Source organism: Bubalus bubalis, chromosome 12 (genome assembly GCF_019923935.1).
Source record: "Bubalus bubalis isolate 160015118507 breed Murrah chromosome 12, NDDB_SH_1, whole genome shotgun sequence".
Classification (NCBI taxonomy): Eukaryota; Metazoa; Chordata; class Mammalia; order Artiodactyla; family Bovidae; genus Bubalus; species Bubalus bubalis.
In genome coordinates, this window is record NC_059168.1 from 15,799,853 (window position 1) to 15,820,615 (window position 20,763).

A 20,763-nucleotide genomic window follows, 5' to 3' on the forward strand; every position below is an offset into this window, starting at 1 on the left:
AGGGGATTTTCCCAACCCAGGGTTCGAACCCAGGTCTCCCACATTGCAGGTGGATTCTTACCAGCTGAGCCACCAGGGAAGTTCAAGAATACTGGAGTGGGTAGCTATCACTTCTCCTTACCCAGGAATCGAACCAGAATTCTTAAGCCCCCTCAGTACTGTTTACCTTTTGTATCTAGACCTTTCCATTCAAAAGCAAACAACTCCTGGGATTCAAAACTGAAGGGTATACCCAAAAAAGGGAATGGGGGATTTCCTTCAAATCCAATATGAAAAACAAACAAAAATCTCTGAAGAGGGTAGTGAGCAGAGTGCATGGTTTAGTGACTACTGGATGAAATCTTCTAGAATTTGATTATTTGGTCTTGAGTCCTGCAGAAACTAATATTCATTTGTGCCTGGTTTCTGGACTGGAGTACTGTATTGCAAGGTGACCAGCAGGGACATATTAAAACATATTCAAGAAAGTTGGTTAGCAGGGGTTAAACTCCAAGCTTTGCCTGCTCCTTTAAGTTTGGAATTTTTGCCCCAGACTGAAGTGTAACTTGCACAGACAGAGCCTCATTGCTCTCCCTGGACTCATCTTCTGTAGTATCTCTTTAAGAGTGGTTGCTGTTTTCTTTGTGGCTGGAGCAAGAGAGTCCAAAATGCATAAGCTTGCTCTGGTGGTACTTCGATGTCCATTCAGTTCAGTTCAGTCACTCAGTCGTGTCTGACTCTTTGCCACCCCATGAATCACAGCACGCCAGGCCTCCCTGTCCATCACCAACTCCCGGAGTTCACTCAGACTCACATCCATCGAGTCAGTGATGCCATCCAGCCATCTCATCCTCTGTCGTCCCCTTTTCCTCCTGCCCCCAATCCCTCCCAGCATCAGAGTCTTTTCCAATGAGTCAACTCTTCGCATGAGGTGGCCAAAGTACTGGAGTTTCAGCTTCAGCATCATTCCCTCCAAAGAAATCCCAGGGTTGATCTCCTTCAGAATGGACTGGTTGGATCTCCTTGCAGTCCAAGGGACTCTCAAGAGTCTTCTCCAACACCACAGTTCAAAAGCATCTATTCTTTGGCACTCAGCCTTCTTCACAGTCCAACTCTCACATCCATACATGACCACAGGAAAAACCATAGCCTTGCCTAGACGGACCTTTGTTGGCAAAGTCATGTCTCTGCTTTTGAATATGCTATCTAGGTTGGTCATAACTTTCCTTCCAAGGCATAAGCGTCTTTTAATTTCATGGCTGCAATCACCATCTGCAGTGATTTTGGAGCCCCAAAAAATAAACTCTGACACTGTTTCCCCATCTATTTCCCATGAAGTGGTGGGACCAGATGCCATGATCTTCGTTTTCTGAATGTTGAGCTTTAAGCCAACTTTTTCACTCTCCACTTTCACTTTCATCAAGACGCTTTTGAGTTCCTCTTAACTTTCTGCCATAAGGGTGGTGTCATCTGAATATCTGAGGTTATTGATATTTCTCCTGACAATCTTGATTCCAGCTTGTGCTTCTTCCAGTCCAGCGTTTCTCATGATGTACTCTGCATATAAGTTAAATAAGCAGGGTGACAATATACAGCCTTGACGTACTCTTTTTCCTATTTAGAACCAGTCTGTTGTTCCATGTCCAGTTCTAACTGTTGCTTCCTGACCTGCATACAGGTTTCTCAAGAGGCAGGTCAGGTGGTCTGGTAGTCCCATCTCTTGCAGAATTTTCCACAGTTTATTGTGATCCACACAAAGGATTTGGCATAGTCAATAAGCAGAAATAGATGTTTTTCTGGAACTCTCTTGCTTTTTCCATGATCCAGTGGATGTTGGCAATTTGATCTCTGGTTCCTCTGCCTTTTCTAAAGCTAGCTTGAACATCAGGAAGTTCACAGTTCACGTAGTGCTGAATCCTGGCCTGGAGAATTTTGAGCATTACTTTACTAGCATGTGAGATGTCCATTCATCCAGGTACAAATGCTAACTTGGCATTTAGTTAGTAAATCTCATCCCAGAAAGGGAATGGGGCATTCAGGCATATATAGAAAGCAAGGTTTCAGATGGGTCTCCCTCTTTGATGGTCTAGCAGCTGGAAAAAAGGCTTTTGCAAGATTTATCTGGATACTCCAGTTACTAACAGTCACAGAAATATAGAAACCTGGGTATTTACTGATAAAACCAAATAAGCGGTCCCCCAATGGATTGGAAAGTGCAAAAATTGATTTTCCACTATCATAGTCACCTAGAGGCCATATGAGAGATACTGATATACTCTATGGGATTTAAAGGAACCCCTGGACCCTACTGTCATTCCTGGTCACTTTCATTCTCATTTATGTGGGTGTCTGATAGCTTCCCCTGATAGCTCAGTGGTAAAAGAACCTGCCTTCCACGCAGGAGACAAGGGTTCAATCCCTGGGTCAGGAAGATCCCCTGGAGGAGGGCATGGCAGTCCACTCTAGTATTCTTGCCTGGAGAATCCCATGGACAGAGGGGCCTCAAGGGCTACAGTCCCCAGGATCATGAGCAGACATGACTGAGTGACTAAACAACTGATGTGCTACCTGTTGTTTACCTTCAAGAATCTTATTTAGGATGGGACAGTCTCATTCCCAGGGTTCCTTCAGTTTGGAATATGCACTGCCCCTATGGGCACCCTGTTCCAGTGGAAGTGAGGGGCTTGGGGCCTCCTACTTTTACTGAGTCCCTTGTGGGGGTCCCTAATGGGATCTGGCTCTACCCTGTGTTAAGACAGCTGCAAACAGAGTAGCCTATTTTTCTCTTTTGCTCCTGAAACTGATGGCTGCCATTAAAAACTTTGAAGGCAGTTTCAACAAACTGAGATGAGATAGGCTGAAACCCGGGACCCTTTGCTGCTGTACTGACATCTGGTCAAATGTCTCCTCCAGCTAAGGGACTAAAAATAATTTCAATTGGAGCAAATTATAGGCAACAAGACATAAAAAGACCAAAAGAACCCAAATGCGTCTTCTGAAGAACCAGGAACAAAAGCAGGGTACAGCGAATGCCCCTTGCACACACCACTACCAAAGGCACGGGTAAACCACCCAAGCCACCCCTCCAACCCAACCCCTGGGCACACCCCTACCGTCATCCCATATAAAGAACCAGCTCACCTCTTCTTGCTGCTGCTGCTGCTAAGTCGCTTCAGTCGTGTCCGACTGTGCGACCCCATAGATGGCAGCCCACCAGGCTCCCCCGTCCCTGGGATTCTCCAGGCAAGAACACTGGAGTAGGGTGCCATTGCCTTCTCCGTGGCTCTTCTTGAGGAGCAAGTAAAGGAACCTGTTACTTGTTTTTACATCCTGGAGCTGCAGCAGGAGTCCTAAAAAAGCCTTGTCTCAATTTCTTCTCTGGCCTCTTATCAATTTATACTGATTAAGGAGGCCAAGAACCTAGTTGGTAAGAGAGACACAGGCAGTCCTAAAACCCCTCCACCTTTTGCAGTTTCTTCTGTGTACGGGGGCTCTCTGGTTAACAAAAGTCATTAACCATATTGAAATTCTCTAGTTTCCAAGGAGAGGAGGACGGGAGGGTTGGATTGGGAGTTTGGGACCAGAAGGTGCAAACTATTATGTATAGAATGGATATACAACAAGGTCCTACTGTTCTGCATAAGGACCTATAGCATAAGGAACTATATTCAGTATCTTGTAATAAACCATAATGTAAAAGACAAAAATAAATTCTCTGGGCTTCAGGATCTAGATCTGTATATTGCCTATAGGATTTAAAGACTTTTCTAGAAATTCTGAAAGATCCTAATTGGGTTTCTGTTTTTTACCTCCTGTACTTTATTAGGATCTGTTAACACAGCTATTCTTGTAGCAACCAATATGGGTTGCCAGGAATTTCTTTCTGAAGCCATCCTGCCTTTGTCCTGGCTTTATCTAGCACCATTATACAATCTTCTGACCTGGGGAGGAGGTTATTTAATACATTTTGAACATTTGCCTAGGTTGGGTTGTGGTTTGCAAAAAAAAAAATCGATGAAAAAAAAATTTTCCATTCTCTTTGGGTCATCTCTTTACATGTTCTTCCAATGAAATAAATCTAAAGCTGAAAAAGGGGAGTGGACCCAGGTCAATACCATCAGCTGCTAAGTCTCAGCATTCATGCTGACTTAATGGATACCATTCCACCTGAGTTTGGGTAGCTCCCTAGCAGGTATGAGGGGACAAGACCACTCTTTCTCCCTCTTAAGAGATGAGGGTGGGAGTGGGGGATGCTGAGCCCTGAGGCTCAGGCCCTGGCAGCAAAGTAGCATCATGTAAGGTGGGAGGAGGAGCCTTCTAAGTGTTCAGCTGAACTAACAAGCAAGTCATCTTTCTTTTCATTAGAATCAGAAAAATAGGTTTGCCTTTCCTTCCTGTTGGATCATAACCTTATTTTCTTTGCACACATTTATTTTGATACAACATACAAGACTGTACATAAGTATTTTATCCTATTTTTCTCCCCATTTACAAAATATGTCTAGTTGTAAAATTGTACTGTAATTTAAGGGCCCATTTTCAGACCGTTTTGCTCTGGAGGCCAAAAGCTATTGTGGCCATGCAATGTTACCAAAAATACCATCTTTCTTTGCCCCAGATTTATAATTGAACATTCTAGTTTTGGAGAATGCTGCAGAGAGGGCTGTAAGAGGAAACTGAATGGACATTTCCCACCTTGAAGGGCCTCTGCTTCCAGATATCACGGCAATGAAAGCTTTCTAGTGGGCCCAGCCAAGGCTGTTTATTCCTCAATAGCCAGTTCTTAACACTTCAAGCAGACACAAACTGACACATAAAAAGAAGCTGAAAACCAAAAACCAGAGCCCCAGACCTTTAACCCAGGTAATAAGTAGCTCAGCAGCTGTAATCTACTATGCTGTCAGCCAAAATCCAGACAGAAACAAACTTTTCGCCCAGTTGGGCCACCAACCCACTGCTGCTGCTAAGCCACTTCAGTCGTGTCCGACTCTGTGTGACCACCAGGCTCCCCGGTCCCTGCGATTCTCCAGGTAAGAACACTGGAGTGGGTTGCCATTTCCTTCTCCAACGCATGAAAGTGAAAAGTGAAGTCGCTCTGTCGTGTCCAACCCTTAGCGACCCCATGGACTGCAGCCTACCAGGCTCCTCCGTCCATGGGATTCTCCAGGCAAGAGTACTGGAGTGGGGTGCCATTGCCTTCTCCAGGCAAGAGTACTGGAGTGGGGTGCCATTGCCTTCTCCAACCAACCCACTATCTAGTCCGAATTGCAGACATTTTAGAAACAGGTGCGATTCTTTAACGAAGTTACTCACACGAAGGACGCTTCCAAACTGCACACCCAGAAACCATTTCTCTGCCGCAGGACGAAACTAAGCACTGAAGGTCCACAGCAAGTCACCGGAGAAAGCCAGGGATGGTTCCAGAACTCATGGACAAGGCAGTTCCTCCAACTCATTCACAGACTCTTGGTACGGCAAGGAGCGAGGAGCCATGGGTGAAAGGTCCCTGTGAACCTCCCTCCTGGACTTTCCCTCACCAAACCTGTCACCAACCCAGGTTTGTTTTGCACAGCAAGCCAAAATGTGGAGACGCAAAGCTCTGCAGCAAAGGGGGCTTAGATGGCAAGGCAGCCAAGCGAGGAAACTGGAGAACAAATCTCAAATCTGCCCCCGAGAAGGCAGAGGCTTGGCATATCTGACATAATGAACAAATAATTAGAGAGCGTAGGAACATCAGCAGCGTGGGGAGCAGCGATTGGGAAAAGGTGCGGCAACCATGGTCATCATCTTTCTGCGCAGGCCAAACTAAGCAAAACCCTCCACACTTTCAGGCCATCAAATGAACACTTGCGCATGCCTAGTTGAAGGATCAGTGGTCCCATCCTGTCTTAATCAGTTCAGTTGACGACAAGTTTCTGGAAAACACCTCTGGCAAGCAGCTTACTATCAGGCTACTTGCCACTTGGAGGGCATGCCGAGTGTTCTGTGGCAACAATTAAAACGGCCTTGATTGGTCAAGGCAGGTTACAGGTGAAATGGATTACTAATGCTTACCCTCATTTCATCACTAGGTTTCACCTGTCTTTGAGAGCATAGGCCAGCCGTCATTAGAGGTGTACCAGTTATCTTCCAAGGCATTTACGAAGAGGATTTTTCTTTTTTATAGAAGATTCTAGCAGAGTCGGGCATGACGGGGTGACTGAAACAACAAAAGCATAACTAAAACATGCTGTGCTTTCTTGTTGTGAACAACACAGAATCTTTAAAAGGACTCTGTGATTATCCTGATGCTGCCTCCCTGCAGACTATCCCCTCCACACACATATTTACATACGAATTTCACTGAAGACTGCCCGAGAATTTAGATTTACTCCTCCAAAATGACTCTGAAGCCAGGCACACTCCCAATGTGGGCCTCAGACCAGATATGTTTCCTGAAACATTTCTGCATTTAGAAATGCAGTCTCAGGCCTGCAAACAAGATTCCCCAGATGATCCCTCTGCATATTAAATATTCAGAAGCACTGTTTTAAAGAAGTGGGTTGTTTTGTTTGGCTGCATATTGGAATCACTTGGGAAGCTTGAAAAACTGATGGCCCTACTGCCAGAAATTCTGAATTAATTGGCCTAGGGTGCAGTGGGATTCTTACTCTTAGAACTGTTACTCTTTGAGTGATGTTCCTTTGCTATGAAATAGGTATAATGACATCTGCACGGGAGTGTAGAAGGGATCAAAATAAGATCATATAGGAAAAGCTTTAGAAAGAAAGAGTCATTGTGTGCAGATAAGGAATGATTGCACACATGTCACTAAACACTTTAAAACCTTGACTCTTCTACATGATCCTTTTACTTCAGCAAAGAATTAGTCTGGGTTCCTTTTTCTCTCTTCCCTTCTTCAGCTGCTTTCTTCCAAATCTGAGGCCTCCTTTGGATACACTTTCATTTAAACTCTGCGCATCTCTAGAATCTGGAAACCCTATTCCTAACCCAGAGACTGAAATGATTTTTTGGAGGAAATTGCTGCAATGGAGCATCAGAAACAGATCTTGGAAGGTCAAATGAGAAAAGTTATATGTAAATTTAGAATTCCTCTAAACCTCCAGAGAAAAAGACAGGGAACTCTGATCAAAATTCTGTAATAGATGGAGAAATTTTCTTAAATGGAGAAAGAATTTTTAAAATAACACATGCATATGTATAACTGAATCACTTTGCTCACACCTGAAACTAACACAACATTGTTAATTTCAAAAAAGGCATGGGATTTTGGAGTCAGAATCAGTGTTAGAAGGTGTGGGAGAAAAGTAAATTGATGGGGGAACAAATTGGCCTCAAGTCTGCATGAGTTGGCTGTGTCACTTGAAACAGTTTAAAATATTTAAAAGTATTAAATGTTCAAGGTTTTCTTGGATCCTCTCTTTACTGGAGAAAAATGGCCACGCTGACTTTTATAATCTCAAGTGTACCCAAGGCTTTATTCTCCCACCCTGAATAAGATCCTGAGGCTCAGCGAGGGCCCCTAGGAGGTTGGCCTTCCCATCAGCGTAGCAAAGTCCTGGTGACTCAGTGGGAATAGACCAGAAGCCCTGCTCCACCAGGCAGCCACACCGAGCTGATGGGCAGGAAATTCCTGGATAGGTGATAGTCTCCGTCTAAGGGCACCCACCTACTTTTCCTGGGACACCCTTCTTCCCAGAAAGGCCATGACATTGAGTTCAAGCACTGAGAAACTGTATGAGCAACAACATGTTGACTAGAAAAGCAGTCAAATCATTCAGTCCAAGAGCCAGTTATGCTTTTCAAGCCCTAATTGCAAATTGACTTAGCTGGATAAGGGCTGGGACACCTGCAGACTACTTTCGCTTTTGGACATCGAATTGAAAACACTGCAGTTTATACAAATTGTCTACAGAGTAGTTAAATGTCCTCCAAAGTCTTCCCAGCCTGGTTGATGGGACAGAAACTCACTTCTTGAGGTATATCACTGCTTCCCTCCTTCTCAATGCCTTCTCCACCTCCTCTTCATTAATTCTCTGGACCAGCACTATCTCATCAAACTTCCTGCCGTGATGGGCAGGTTCTACATCTGAGCTGTCCTGTGTGATAGCCAATAGCCACACGTGGATACTGAGGATTTAAAAAGTAGTACAACTGAGGAATTGAGTTTTGGATTTTATCTGCTTTTAGTTAACTTTAAATAGCCACATGTGGCTAGTTGTGGGTAGTACAGACCTAGGGTCTGACCATTCACTTGCCATTCACACTTTGGGACGATCCATTCTCTCCCAATTCTATTCCTCAGGCTGTGGTTTCCCAGTGAAACATGTGAAGAAAGTTGTTTATGGCAAAGAAAACAATGTCCTTGTGGCTACAACTGCCCTCCGAAGCAGATTTACAATCAATCTTCAAGAAAAATAATAAATGAACACACATAAATCATCTTGCCTTACCTTCAGGGATCACTGCATACATTTCACTTCCTGCCATATGTAATCAATCATTTCTGGCACAGCAGCAAAGAGTGGCAAGAAGAGGATTAGAGTCCTGAACCCTGTAGAATGAGAGCCAGAGATACCTGCTGAGACAGAGAAAACTCCATCTCTAGCTCCTCTGGCCGCCATTGCCATAACTCAGGTGTTCTCCAAGTGTGAGCCCCAAACAAGGGCATTGGCATCACCTGGGAACTTGTTAGATATGCAAATTCTTAGCTCTACCCCATACCTACTGGATCAGAAACTCTGGGCTTGCAGCCAGCAATCTGTTTTAACAAGCCCTCCAGAAAATTCTGATGCATGATTGAGAAACTCTGCCGTAAATAACCCATCTGTTGGGTGCCCACCAGGCTCCAGAAATCATGGGACTTCTTTCAGGAAGATGCCCTCCTATGTACACATATTGAGACAGGAGCTCAGTTTCATTCTCTTTTTCCTATTTTTCTTCCCCACTCCATCATCTTTTTGTCAGTTAACTGGCCTAAACTTCACCCGTCCACCAAGCGGGCCTAAAATAAATACCTTTTTTTGCACCTCGTCCAATAGGTGTTTTATTTACTGATGCTCTACTAGAGCACACCAGTAATTATTTTTCATACATTTCACATTTAATCATCATAACAACCCTGTAACCTGAGTATCAAGAGGTGTTGCTGGAGCTGGCTATTACCAGCTCATGAGAACTAACTGTGTATGTCTATTCCCAACCCACTGGTGGCTGGAAATTGGCCATGCTGAGAGTATTTACACCACAGAAATTGCCAAATGGAGAGTGAATTGTTAAGCATTTACCAGTTTACCACTGAATGATCCTTTCTTATAAAAGAGGAAAATAGGATCAAGGAGGCTTAGTTGGCCAAGATTGTATATGTAGGAATTTTAACCCAGGTCCTGTAACTCCCAAACCACCCTGTTTTTGGTACAAGGCTCTCCTAGGGATACTTGAGTTTGCTTCAGCCAAATGGGAGTGGGGGGCATCCAGAAGGCATCAGGCTCAAAGTACCCCTGTGTTGGGCAGAAAGGGCTCTAAAGGCTCAAACGGATACAATTCGGTGGGGGTAGAAGGGGAAATCTATTAGTTAGGAAACAATAAAGCCATGCTTTTGAGGATAGCCTTAACTGTTTTTCCAGTCAGTCACTTTAAGAAGATCTTTTATGCTTAAGTTTTTCTTGGCTTCTCTCTCAGAAAAACTGGCCACACTGACTTGCAGTGATCTCAAGTTTAACGGGGATGTGCTCTCCCATCCTCAACAGGATCTGGAGACTCAGACAGGGATTTTGATAGGGATTTGCACTGAAGGAAATGGCAACCCACTCCAGTGTTCTTGCCTGGAGAATCCCCGGGACAGCAGAGCCTAGTGGGCTGCCGTCTATGGGGTCGCACAGAGTTGGACACGACTGCAGTGACTTAGCAGCAGCAGCACTGAAGGTGTAGATCAATTTGGAGAGCAAATTAATATAAATTAATATATTATGAATTAATATAAAGTCTTCCAAACCACAACCATGAGACATCTTTCCATTTATTTAAATCTTTAATTTGTTTCAACAATTTTATGTAGCTTTCAATGTAAACTGTACGCTAGTTTGTTAAATTATTCTTAAATATTTTATTCTTTTTGATGATACTTAAATGGAATTGTTTTATTAAGTTCAATTTCAGTTTACTTGTTGCTACTGCATAGAAATACAGTGTGTTTTACCTATTGACCTTATTGATCCCACTTCCAGCAAAATACTTTCAGTCCCAGCACATCTGCATTAACCCTCCCTTTCTATGCTATCCCTTTCTGGTCTCCTTTTCCAAACAATAAACTTGCTATCTATTGATTCTTTGTTCTGTGTCAAGCCTGACATCCAATTTTCGTGAGATTATTACTCCATCTCCATGTTACAGATGAGGAACTGTGGTTTGGAGAGGTTAAAGAAAGGCCCAGGTATCCACAAGGATATTACCCAGAATATCAGCTGTGTTGCTAGGCCATAGTCCCTTCCACCATGCCTGAATTGCCCACAGGCTTGCATACTCTTGCTTAGAAGGAAAACATACACTTCTCAGTTTACAGCAGGAAATTTAAGTGAGTGTAGAGGAGATTCTCCTGCAGAATCCCTTGTTGTTTAATCACTCAGTCGTGTCCAACTCTTTGCGACCCCATGGACTTTTTAGCCCACCAGGCTCCTCTGTCCATGGGATTTCCCAGGCAAGGATACTGGAGTAAATTGCCATTTCCTTCTCCAGGGGATTTTCCCAATCTAGGGACCAAACCTGCGTCTCCTGCATTGGCAGATGGATTCTTACCACTGAGCCACCAGGGAAGGCCTTCAAAATCCCTTAGGACAAGTCTTCTATCAGACTCATGGTTACTTAGCATTAATGAGTCGCAGGTCACAAAGGCTGAAGCAGAAAGTCAGACTCCAGTGTATATATCTTATTCATTCATTCCTTCAATAAATATTTACTGAGTACTGGTATGTGCTGGGCAGTATATGAGGTGCTAGGATCCAGCAGCAGTCTTATAAACAACATTCTTTATTTTCTCGGAACTTCCATTCTAATGAGGAGACAGTAATATCAAGTATAATGTCATGTTAGTGAAACTCTCTAAGGTTAGGTGGAGAATGATGGAGAGAGACTATTTCCCATAACATTAAGGAAGGCATATCCTGGAATTATATTTGAGCAAAGGCCTCAGAGAAGTAAGGGCATGAAAAGCCTGCAGATATCTTGGGGAAGGAACTCCTCTGTCTTAGAGGAAGTACAAAGAACATGCGTTGGGGGAGTCTGGGGAACTTTTGGGCCAGCAAGGCCAGTGTGGCTACAGTGGAAGGAGCACTGGGTGGAGCCGTAGGTGATGGACGGCTTCAGAGAGGCAAAGGGAACTCTTATCCCGTGAGGAGTTCAGGCCTGGGTAGAAAGTGTTCCTACTTCCTAAGATTTTTAAAAAATTCTCCTTCAACCTTTAAGCATCTCAACTTTTCATCCCATTCCCAGACTCAAATGCCCTTACATGATGAATCATTTTTCTGCTATTTGTTAACAAACTCCTCTTCCTCTCTGAAGGGGTGATCCCCGCTGGTTCCTTCCCCTGTGGCTTTAATAGTTCCCTACAGATTATTCTGAGCTATAAAAACCCTGGGGCCTCCTGTGGCACACTCACACAGCAGGATGTCACGTTGCTCCTGAGCCCCAGGTGGAACGTCCCGCTCTTAGAAGAGAAAACAGCCCTTTCCTCTCACCCTTTGGAAACCCAGAGAGAAATTGCAAGGGGTGGGGCTTGGGAAACACGCCCAGCAGGGTCCATTTCAGCCCCTTTCCTTTGAGAACCAGAAGTTCCTACCAGATGGGGTCCTCGAGGTGTTGTGTCCATCTCCTCCGCAGGTGGGCAAGGAGCAGAGGGAAAGCAGTTGAAAGGGGGAAATGATTTGTACAGATTTTATCCACATAGAATTGGATGGGCACTAATTAGCCTCAGCTAAGATTTTAAAGGCCAAAGAAAATTGTCATTATTTCATCTCCCCAATAAACACGTGCTCAATGCTTATTTTACCAGGCACTGTGCTTGACCCTGGGAAGATAGACACGAATAACTTGTAGTGCTTGACTCCACAGCTAGCTCAGAAGATGTGAGCCAAATTAACTGTGTTACAACAAGGTAAGTAATTCAGTGGAAGCTAGAACACAGTGCTGTGGAAACAAAGAGGACCCAACTGATTCGGCCTGCTGTGCGGGTGGGGTGGGATGGGGCAGAAACTCTAGGCAGAAGATGACATGGTTGGTATTGTACTGGCCTTAAATTTCACTAGGGAAAAGAAAGCCACATCACAGCCACTTTACCTGCCCTTCCTTAGAGCTCTGAACTTGGAATCTTAGACTACCTTCCTGATCCTGATTTCTGGCTCTTCCACAGCCAACTATGAGACCTTGAACAAGGCTCTGTACCTCTTGTAGCTTTGTTTATTTCATCAGTAAAATGAGCTCTGAGGTCCCTACCATGTCAGAACCTGTCTAATTCTTTGATTTCGAGAACAAGATGGCAGAGGAGTAGGTGGACATGGAGTACATCTTTCTTCATGGATACATAAGGGATACATCTTTAAAAACAGAAGTACATGCAGAACACCAGCTGAGAATGGACAGGAGTACCTGACCAGAGAAAAATAATAATATAGACCCACGCAAAACTCGAAGGATGAAGGAACTAGTGGGGGAAACAGGAGTGTTAGTAGGACTGGACCTGCCCTCAGCAGGTGGGGGAACTGAAGCAGGGGTCTGATCCCCACATCGGGACAATTATATGAGTCAGAGGAGAAACATTTAAGGCTGGGAATAAAACAGCTGATCTGTGGCAGTCTAAATGGAATGAGAATCAGAAGTCCTTGCCACAGCCATACGTACCCCAGACAGGGATGCAGGTCTCCTGGAAGCAGCTAGGAGCTGGAATTTAGGGATCGTGGAGCAATCCCAGGGTGAGGGCTGCTGTTGACTGCTGAGAGACTGATGGAGGGGATATGAGGGAGGAGATTGTTGTGCAAAATGCCTGTGGAGGAAAGCCAGGCAGCCATGGAAGCAAGGCGATACTACTGAGTCATGCGTAGGGGGTGGAGCCATCCCCTTAGCCTCTCTCTCTCCATGCCAGCACTGGCAGCTGAACAACAGAGAGGCTGGCCTGTCAAACGCCTGACTCAATGAACTACAGAGTAGGACCCCACCCAGGGCGCTCCTTTAAGTGACCGATGTGCCAAACTGTAGAGTAGGACCCCACCCAGGGCGCTCCTTTAAGTGACTGATGTGCCAAACTGTAGAGTAGGACCCCACCCAGGGCGCTCCTTTAAGTGACCGATGTGCCAAACTGTAGAGCAGGACCCGTCTTTGATTTCTTTTTATCAAAATGGCTTCTGTTTCCCAGCCTGAGTTTTCACTCTTGTAAGGTGTGAGCACATCCAAGATTCCCTATTGGCTTAGAACACCTTAACCAATCTCAAGAAAAGTCGCTGGAAAGCTGGGTGTTTGTATGCTCCATAGATGCATAAGAGCAGGTGATGAGTGTTCTAACAATACACGGGCATCCTGCAGATTAGAGCTTCAACATTTGGAAGACTTGACATGAAAAGTATTGGTTAGATTCTAAACCCACAACTTTATGACAAAAAGTTTCAACTTTGCATTTGTCAATGTGAGAAAGGAAGAGCTTCTTTAAGTACAACTTAAAGTGTCAAATTTTTGAATGATTTTTAGAAGATTTAAACATTTTCAGCTATCTGTGCAAATTTTTCACTGAAGGGGACCGTTACAAGTCTGAGAGATCAAAGAAAAGTCTTGATAAGAATTGCAGGCAGTAATTTAAAAGATAAAACATGAAAGTTTGCACCTGCAAGCTCAAGTTCCTCAGTGAAACTTTAAAAAACATTTTATTAGGAATGGTTAGGAAAATTGTTCTATATACTTAATATCATACCTGCTACTTCATATTTTACCTTTCTTAAAATGAATACATGTATAATATAGAAAAATCCTAATGAGTTTTTTTTTGCCATCATGCTCCACTTAGAGGCCTCAAATTTCCTCCCTCTTATACCAGAGTGCCAAATAAATATCTGTGAAATAGGCTTTTTTTGCCATCATGTGAAACACATTAGGAAGCATGATTTCAGGGTATATTCTTGTGGATGGAAATGATCATTTTACTTAATGGTCATCCTCCACCCCACTGATTTGCTGTGACAAGAGTCTGACACAGACCAAGTCCCCACTACGTGTGGCTCCATTTCTGACCTCTCCATTCAGTTCTATCACTTTCAGTTTATCTCTGTGTCTGTGCCACAGTGTTTTCATTACTATAGCTTTTTCTTAAAGCCTTCATTTTTGGTTAAGTCAATTCTTCCACCATTTTTTTTTTAGGAGTGCGTTCACCTTGGCTTTTTTTTTTTTAATTAATAGACTTTATGAGCAGTTTTATGTTTATTGAAAAATCAAGAGAAGGACATAGGGTTCTTGTCCAGTGAACTAGTTAAGACCTCCAGTACAATATTGAATTGTAGAATGGTGGGAACAGACATCCTGATTTGAAAGAAAATCCTTTTTACTGTTGTCCTATATAATATGATGTGTGCTTAACTGTTTTTATGTATGTCTTTTATCTGGTTAATGTTCCTTCCTATTCCTAATTTGCTAGGGGCTTAATATGAATATACATGTTGAATTTTATTGAATTATTTTGCCACTGAAGAAAATATCCCTTTTGGTTTTGTTACCAACAGAAACCTCATGCAACTTAGGAATAAACATCTAAGTCTGAAACATGTCTGAACTGGCCTCTGTTTGGAAGGAATATTCAGTAGGTTATCCAAGAAATCCAGATTCCTTAGGATTCTAAAAATGTTCATTGATTGATTGAGATAATAAAATCTTTTATTATTCTCCCTTTAAGCAGGTAACTAAGTTAGCCAATTACTGGATATTATAACTTGACTTCTCAAACTGTATACAACTCCAAGTATGTACCTTGGTGCAAAATTAAAAGCATGATTATATTGCATTTTCAGAGGGGCTTGTCTAGGAAATCTTCATTTCAGAGGATAGAACAGCCAAATGTAGTGTCCTAGCACCTAGGAGGCACAGAGTTACTTTATTTCCTCTGGCGGCATGTATCCTCTCCACACCATCCCCCAATGTACCCATATTAAAAATGAAACAGCCAACAATATAGAGAAGAAGGAAGGAAGGGCAGAGTAAAAAGCAGAAAGAGAAGAGCAGTTACGAGATCTCCTAAGAAGAGAACACAGAGATACTAGCTCAGAGCAAAGTGGACACTGTCCATCTAAGAGCCAATGGAGGCATTGCTGTGATGTTAGTGTCAAGTGTTTGCACTACAATCCATTGATTTTTCTTCTGTTGTTTATAGTATACAGCCAGCCCTTCATATCCACAGGTCCTGGAGCCTAACATTCAAAAGTTTAATCCTCTGGGATATGGGACCCACAGATATGGAGGGCCAATGGTCCTATGTCATTTTATATAAAGCATCTGAGCATCTGCCAGAGTCCTGGAACCAGTCCACTATGGATGCAGAGGGACAACTGTACCAATATTCAGTGAAATATTTTCTTTTACTGTATGTATGAGTGTAAAGTGGGCATTCTTTCACATTTATTTTCTTGTTTTATGTTCTGCACCAAATTCTTACTGACTCCTTTGGCTACTGTAAAGGAAATTATTCTCAAGTACTCTGTTTTGCTAGTTGATTTGTATTAGTTTGTGTAAAAATTTATTCAAATTTATTTCATGTTATTAACATTTGGTTTCCAGTATTTGTTGGAAGAGTGTATTGATATCCTTCTATACAGTATTCCATTTGGGATATGGGATTTCATTTACCAGTAAATTTGTTGTTTTATAGCCTACTCAGTACCAAATGTCACTGATATATTTCTTTTTAATTGTGTGAATGTATATTTTTTCAGTTTTAGTAGAATATTCATGCATAATCAAAATCAATAATTTTCATCTATTTCTATATATAGACTACTGTGGCTACGGAACCCCTTTACAAATCTTTTTAACACAAGTGAGATGAAACGTTTCCATTTTTTTCTCCCACAGTCCCCTCCACCAAATTTCTTGTAAAATTGGCATATGTCATCTGTCAGTAAATACAATGCATACTGACCTTTTATTGTATGCCAACTTCTTGCCAACTTCCCTGGTGGCTCAGACGGTAAAGCGTCTGCCTACAATGCGGGAGACCTGGGTTCAATTCCTGGGTCGGGAAGATCTCCTAGAGAAGGCAATGGCACCCCACTCCAGTATTCTTGCCTGGAAAATCCCATGGATGGTAGAACCTGGTAGGCTACAGTCCATGGGGTTGCAAAGAGTCGGACAAGACTGAGCAACTTCTCTTTCTTTCTTTCACTTCTTGCTTAGGTCTTTACACCATTATGAATTATATAAGTAGAGCTTACATAGCATTCTCTGGAGGTGGTTTGGGATTTTTTTTTTTTTGGTCTGTTTGTTTTTTGTTTTTCATTTTTTAATTTTGGTCTTTGGTCTGGGCCGGTTCCTGGAAGCCAGCTGCTCAAGCCTGTGGATATAAGCAAAGCCCGCTGTCTCCTCAGCCCTTACCCACTGGCACCTCTACAATGGACTACAAACCTGCAGGAGAAAGAACTCAGATTTGGGTGGTGCTTGTTTTTAGAGTCAAGGAATGACATCACTGCCAGCGATTATGACTTTGGACAAGCCAGTGTGTGGGCTTGGATTTACAGCGCAGAAAGGTCAAACTTAGGTTAACAGGCCACATCATTAGCACACAGAGAGCACTATATGTAAGGTTTAAAAGTAGCTACATTAACACTTTTATGAGCTTCGTGTAAACTGGATGGTGTTCATCCAGGCCAAAAAGTTTGCTTTATATAAAACTTACATGATATACAGATGGCTAACAAACACATGAAAAGATGCTCAATATCACTCATTATCAGAGAAATGCAAATCAAAACCACAATGAGGTACCATTTCACGCCAGTCAGAACGGCTGCGATCCAAAAGTCTACAAGCAATAAATGCTGGAGAGGGTGTGGAGAAAAGGGAACCCTCTTACACTGTTGGTAGGAATGCAAACTAGTACAGCCACTATGGAGAACAGTGTGGAGATTCCTTAAAAAACTGGAAATAGAACTGCCATACGACCCAGCAATCCCACTGCTGGGCATATACACTGAGGAAACCAGAATTGAAAGAGACATGTGTACCCCAATGTTCATCACAGCACTGTTTATAATAGCCAGGACATGGAAGCAACCTAGATGTCCATCAGCAGATGAATGGATAAGAAAGCTATGGTGCATATACACAATGGAGTATTACTCAGCCATTAAAAAGAACACATTTGAATCAGTTCTAATGAGGTGGATGAAACTGGAGCCTATTATACAGAGTGAAGTAAGCCGGAAAGAAAAACACCAATACAGTATACTAACACATATATATGGAATTTAGAAAGATGGTAACGATAACCCTGTATGCAAGAGAGCAAAAGAGACACAGATGTATAGAACAGTGTTTTGAACTCTGTGGGAGAGGGAGAGGGTGGGATGATTTGGGATAATGGCATTGAAACATGTATAATATCATATAAGAAATGAATTGCCAGTCCAGGTTCGATGCAGGATACAGGATGCTTGGGGCTGGTGCACTGGGATGACCAGAGGGTTGGTATGGGGAGGGAGGTGGGAGGGAGATTCAGGATGGGGAACACGTGTACACCCGTGGTGGATTCATGTTGATGTATGGCAAAACCAATACAATATTGTAAAGTAAAAACAAAAATAATAATAAATAAATGATAAATAGTTTAAAAAAAGATAAATGATATAAAAAAAACTTACATGATATACTTAGGCCAATTTTTTTTCTTTTATTCTAAATCTTGTGATAGCATTTTTATTTTTTTTCCCTCCAGTAGGCAAAAGGCTCTTGCTGGGTTAAAATCAATGAGTTGGGCTTTGGTCAATTCCCTATTTTATTTCCATGGGCTCAAAATAGTCAGTCAGGGTTTTCCCTGGTGGTGCAGTGGTTAAGAATCTGCCTTGCAATGGAGGGGATGTGGGTTTGATCCCTGGTCGGGGAAATAAGATCCCACATGGTACGGAACAACTAGGCCTGAGCATGCCAACTACTAAGCCCTGAACAACTAGGCCTGAGCATGCCAACTACTAAGCCCAGAACAACTAGGCCTGAGCATGCCAACTACTAAGCCCAGAACAACTAAGCCTGAGCATGCCAACTACTAAGCCCAGAACAACTAAGCCTGAGCATGCCAACTACTAAGCCCAGAACAACTAGGCCTGAGCATGAACTACTAAGCTGCATGCCACAGCTAGAGAGCCTGCGCATCACAACAAAAGATCCCACGTGCTGCAACTAAGACTCAACGCAGCCAAATAAGTAAACATTTTAAAAAATAGTCAATGTAGGAGGTCACAATTAAAAGAGCACAGATAAAAAAATGACTTGGAAATGTCCAGTAGGGACTGAAAAGTGAATCAGTGACGTTCACTCTCTGTAATGGTGTGTAAATGGAGTGAGCTAGGGAGAACAGAGCAGGTGATTGGGGTGTTACCAAGGCAAGGTCTCTAATGGGCCAGATTCTCTCCACATTGAGCACACTCTCAGAGTAAACTGGTTGCTATGGAAGCTTATGAATTCTTAAGGACCATAAGAAGACAAGCTGAACTTATTACTTTAAAATCAGAAAAAACATAATACAAATTTCATGGCAGGTTAGCATTGCACTTTAGTCACCAAGCGTGAATGCATGGTATTTGGGTCTTTGCAGTGGAAAACAGGAATTAACGATGGGCTTTGAACAATCTTTGTCAGAGAGCATTACCACTGGATGGCAGTAACAATTCTTGGATGCCCCCCAACCCGCACCGCCACCCTTCTTCTTTCTGTCCCTTCTACTCATTAGCTCATCCTTCTTGTCCACTTAAAAATGCCTTGCTTTTAGAGTTAACTTTTACCAGAACACCTTAATGTGATATGCTTGTGACTTACTAGGCTAAAGTTCAAAAATTTAAAAATAGAAAAAGGAAAGATAATTATGTGTATTATGGTCAAAACAGGATAAAGAAATCTGGATGCCAACAAAAGTCAGGCAATTTCTCCATCATTTAAAGTCAATATCCAGTCTCCTTTAAAATATCCAATTATCTTAAAAGTGATGAGATATTGTTTATACGAGTTGTCATAGGGACTTCAAACTTCTAAATGCTATTGAGAAAAATGGCCTCAAAAAAGAACACAGGAGTTATCTTTTTACTGGCTACCTTCAGAATTGAACAAAAGGTTATACAGTCCCTAGAGTAGACTTTCAAAATTGGACTCATGGGCACTCAAAAGTCTCCATATCCAAAACTGAATTAATTATCTTAACTTACAAGGTTACCTATTGACTCATTTATTTACTCAAATATTTGTTGAATACCTACAGACTGGGGCTGAGTACTGGAAATATAATAGTACCCAAGGGATTCTGAATCTCTTGGAATGGTATTAGGTCTGATCATTTTATTTTGGTATTTTTAAATTTTGATATAAATTCAAATTTTCAGAAAAATTGGAAGAAGTCTATAATTAAGCTCCATAGTTTTTACCCAGGTTTTCCAAATATTTCCATTTTGTCCTATTTTCTTCTTTTTCTCTGATCCTCCACCTCTCCATGCACAATTTTTTTAAATCATTTGAGATTAAGTCGCATATATCATGTGCCTTCATTCCTAGTTTTGCCAGTGTATTTCCTAAGAACAAAAACATTCTCTTATATAAACACAATATATTACGATCAAACTCTTGCGAGTCCCTTGGACAGCAAGGAGATCAAACCAGTCAATCCTAAAGGAAATGGAAGGACTGATGCTGAAGCTCTAAAACTTTGGACACCTGATGCGAAGAGCCAACTTAGTGGAAAAGACCCTGATGCTGGGAAAGATTGAGGACAAAGTGGGGTGACAGAGGATGAAATGGTTGGATGGCATCACTGACTCAATGGACATGAATTTGAGCAAACTGTGGGAGACAGTGAAGGACCAGGAATCCTGGCTTGCTGCAGTCCATGGGGTCACAAAGAGTTGGACACGATTTAGGTATTGAAGAACAACAATTAAAAAACAATTAAAACCGTTTTTAAAAATCAGGAAATTTAACACTGGTACAATCCCATTATCTAATCAAGAGTCCATATTCAAATTCTATGAGCTGTCCCAATGATGTTTTTGTAGTAGGGTGGGTTTCTTAGGAAGTAAACTCTGGGTTGGATATTAATGTGGAGAAATTTTTATAGGGAGCACTCTCAGAATTGGGCTTCCCTTGTGGCTCAGCTAGTAAAGAATCTGCCTGCAACGTGGGAGACCTGGGTTCAGTTCCTGGATTGGGAAGATCCCCTGGAGAAAGGAATGGCTACCCACTTCAATATTCTGTCCTGGAGAATTCCATGTACTGTATAGTCCATGGGGTTGCAAAGAGTCAGACGCGACTGAGTGAATTTCACTCTCAGGATCGACATCATGGAAAGGAAGAGAAGGAAACAGAATTGGACATGGGAAGAACTTGCACTGTGATATAATCTCAGCAAAGGCTAGGCCAAGCCTTTAGGGACCCTGAAGCTTGATGCCCTTTAATGTTGTCCTGGGATAAGGTGAGGGATTTGGGTCTTTATACTATACATTGATCAGTTATCAGATTTGAGCTGCCCTGAGGAAATAAGCATGGGAAATTTGTGCAAGGCAGAAC

The 20,763-nt window shown here is 42.5% G+C and overlaps 1 long non-coding RNA gene across 3 annotated transcripts in view; it reads right to left on the minus strand.

Moving 5' to 3' along the window:
• LOC123328422 overlaps window positions 1–9,572 on the minus strand; it is a 35,468-nt gene extending 25,896 nt beyond the window's left edge. Inside the window, exons 1-2 of one of the 3 annotated variants that reach the window (XR_006543238.1) lie at window positions 8,433–9,572; window positions 5,293–6,178 (exon numbers count right to left, since the gene is read on the minus strand). This is a non-coding gene — a long non-coding RNA (uncharacterized LOC123328422). The remainder of the gene's footprint in view (window positions 1–5,292; window positions 6,179–8,432) is intronic. The other 2 variants (XR_006543237.1, XR_006543236.1) reach the window with 2 other exon arrangements.
• Between the last annotated feature and the right edge of the window lie 11,191 nt (window positions 9,573–20,763).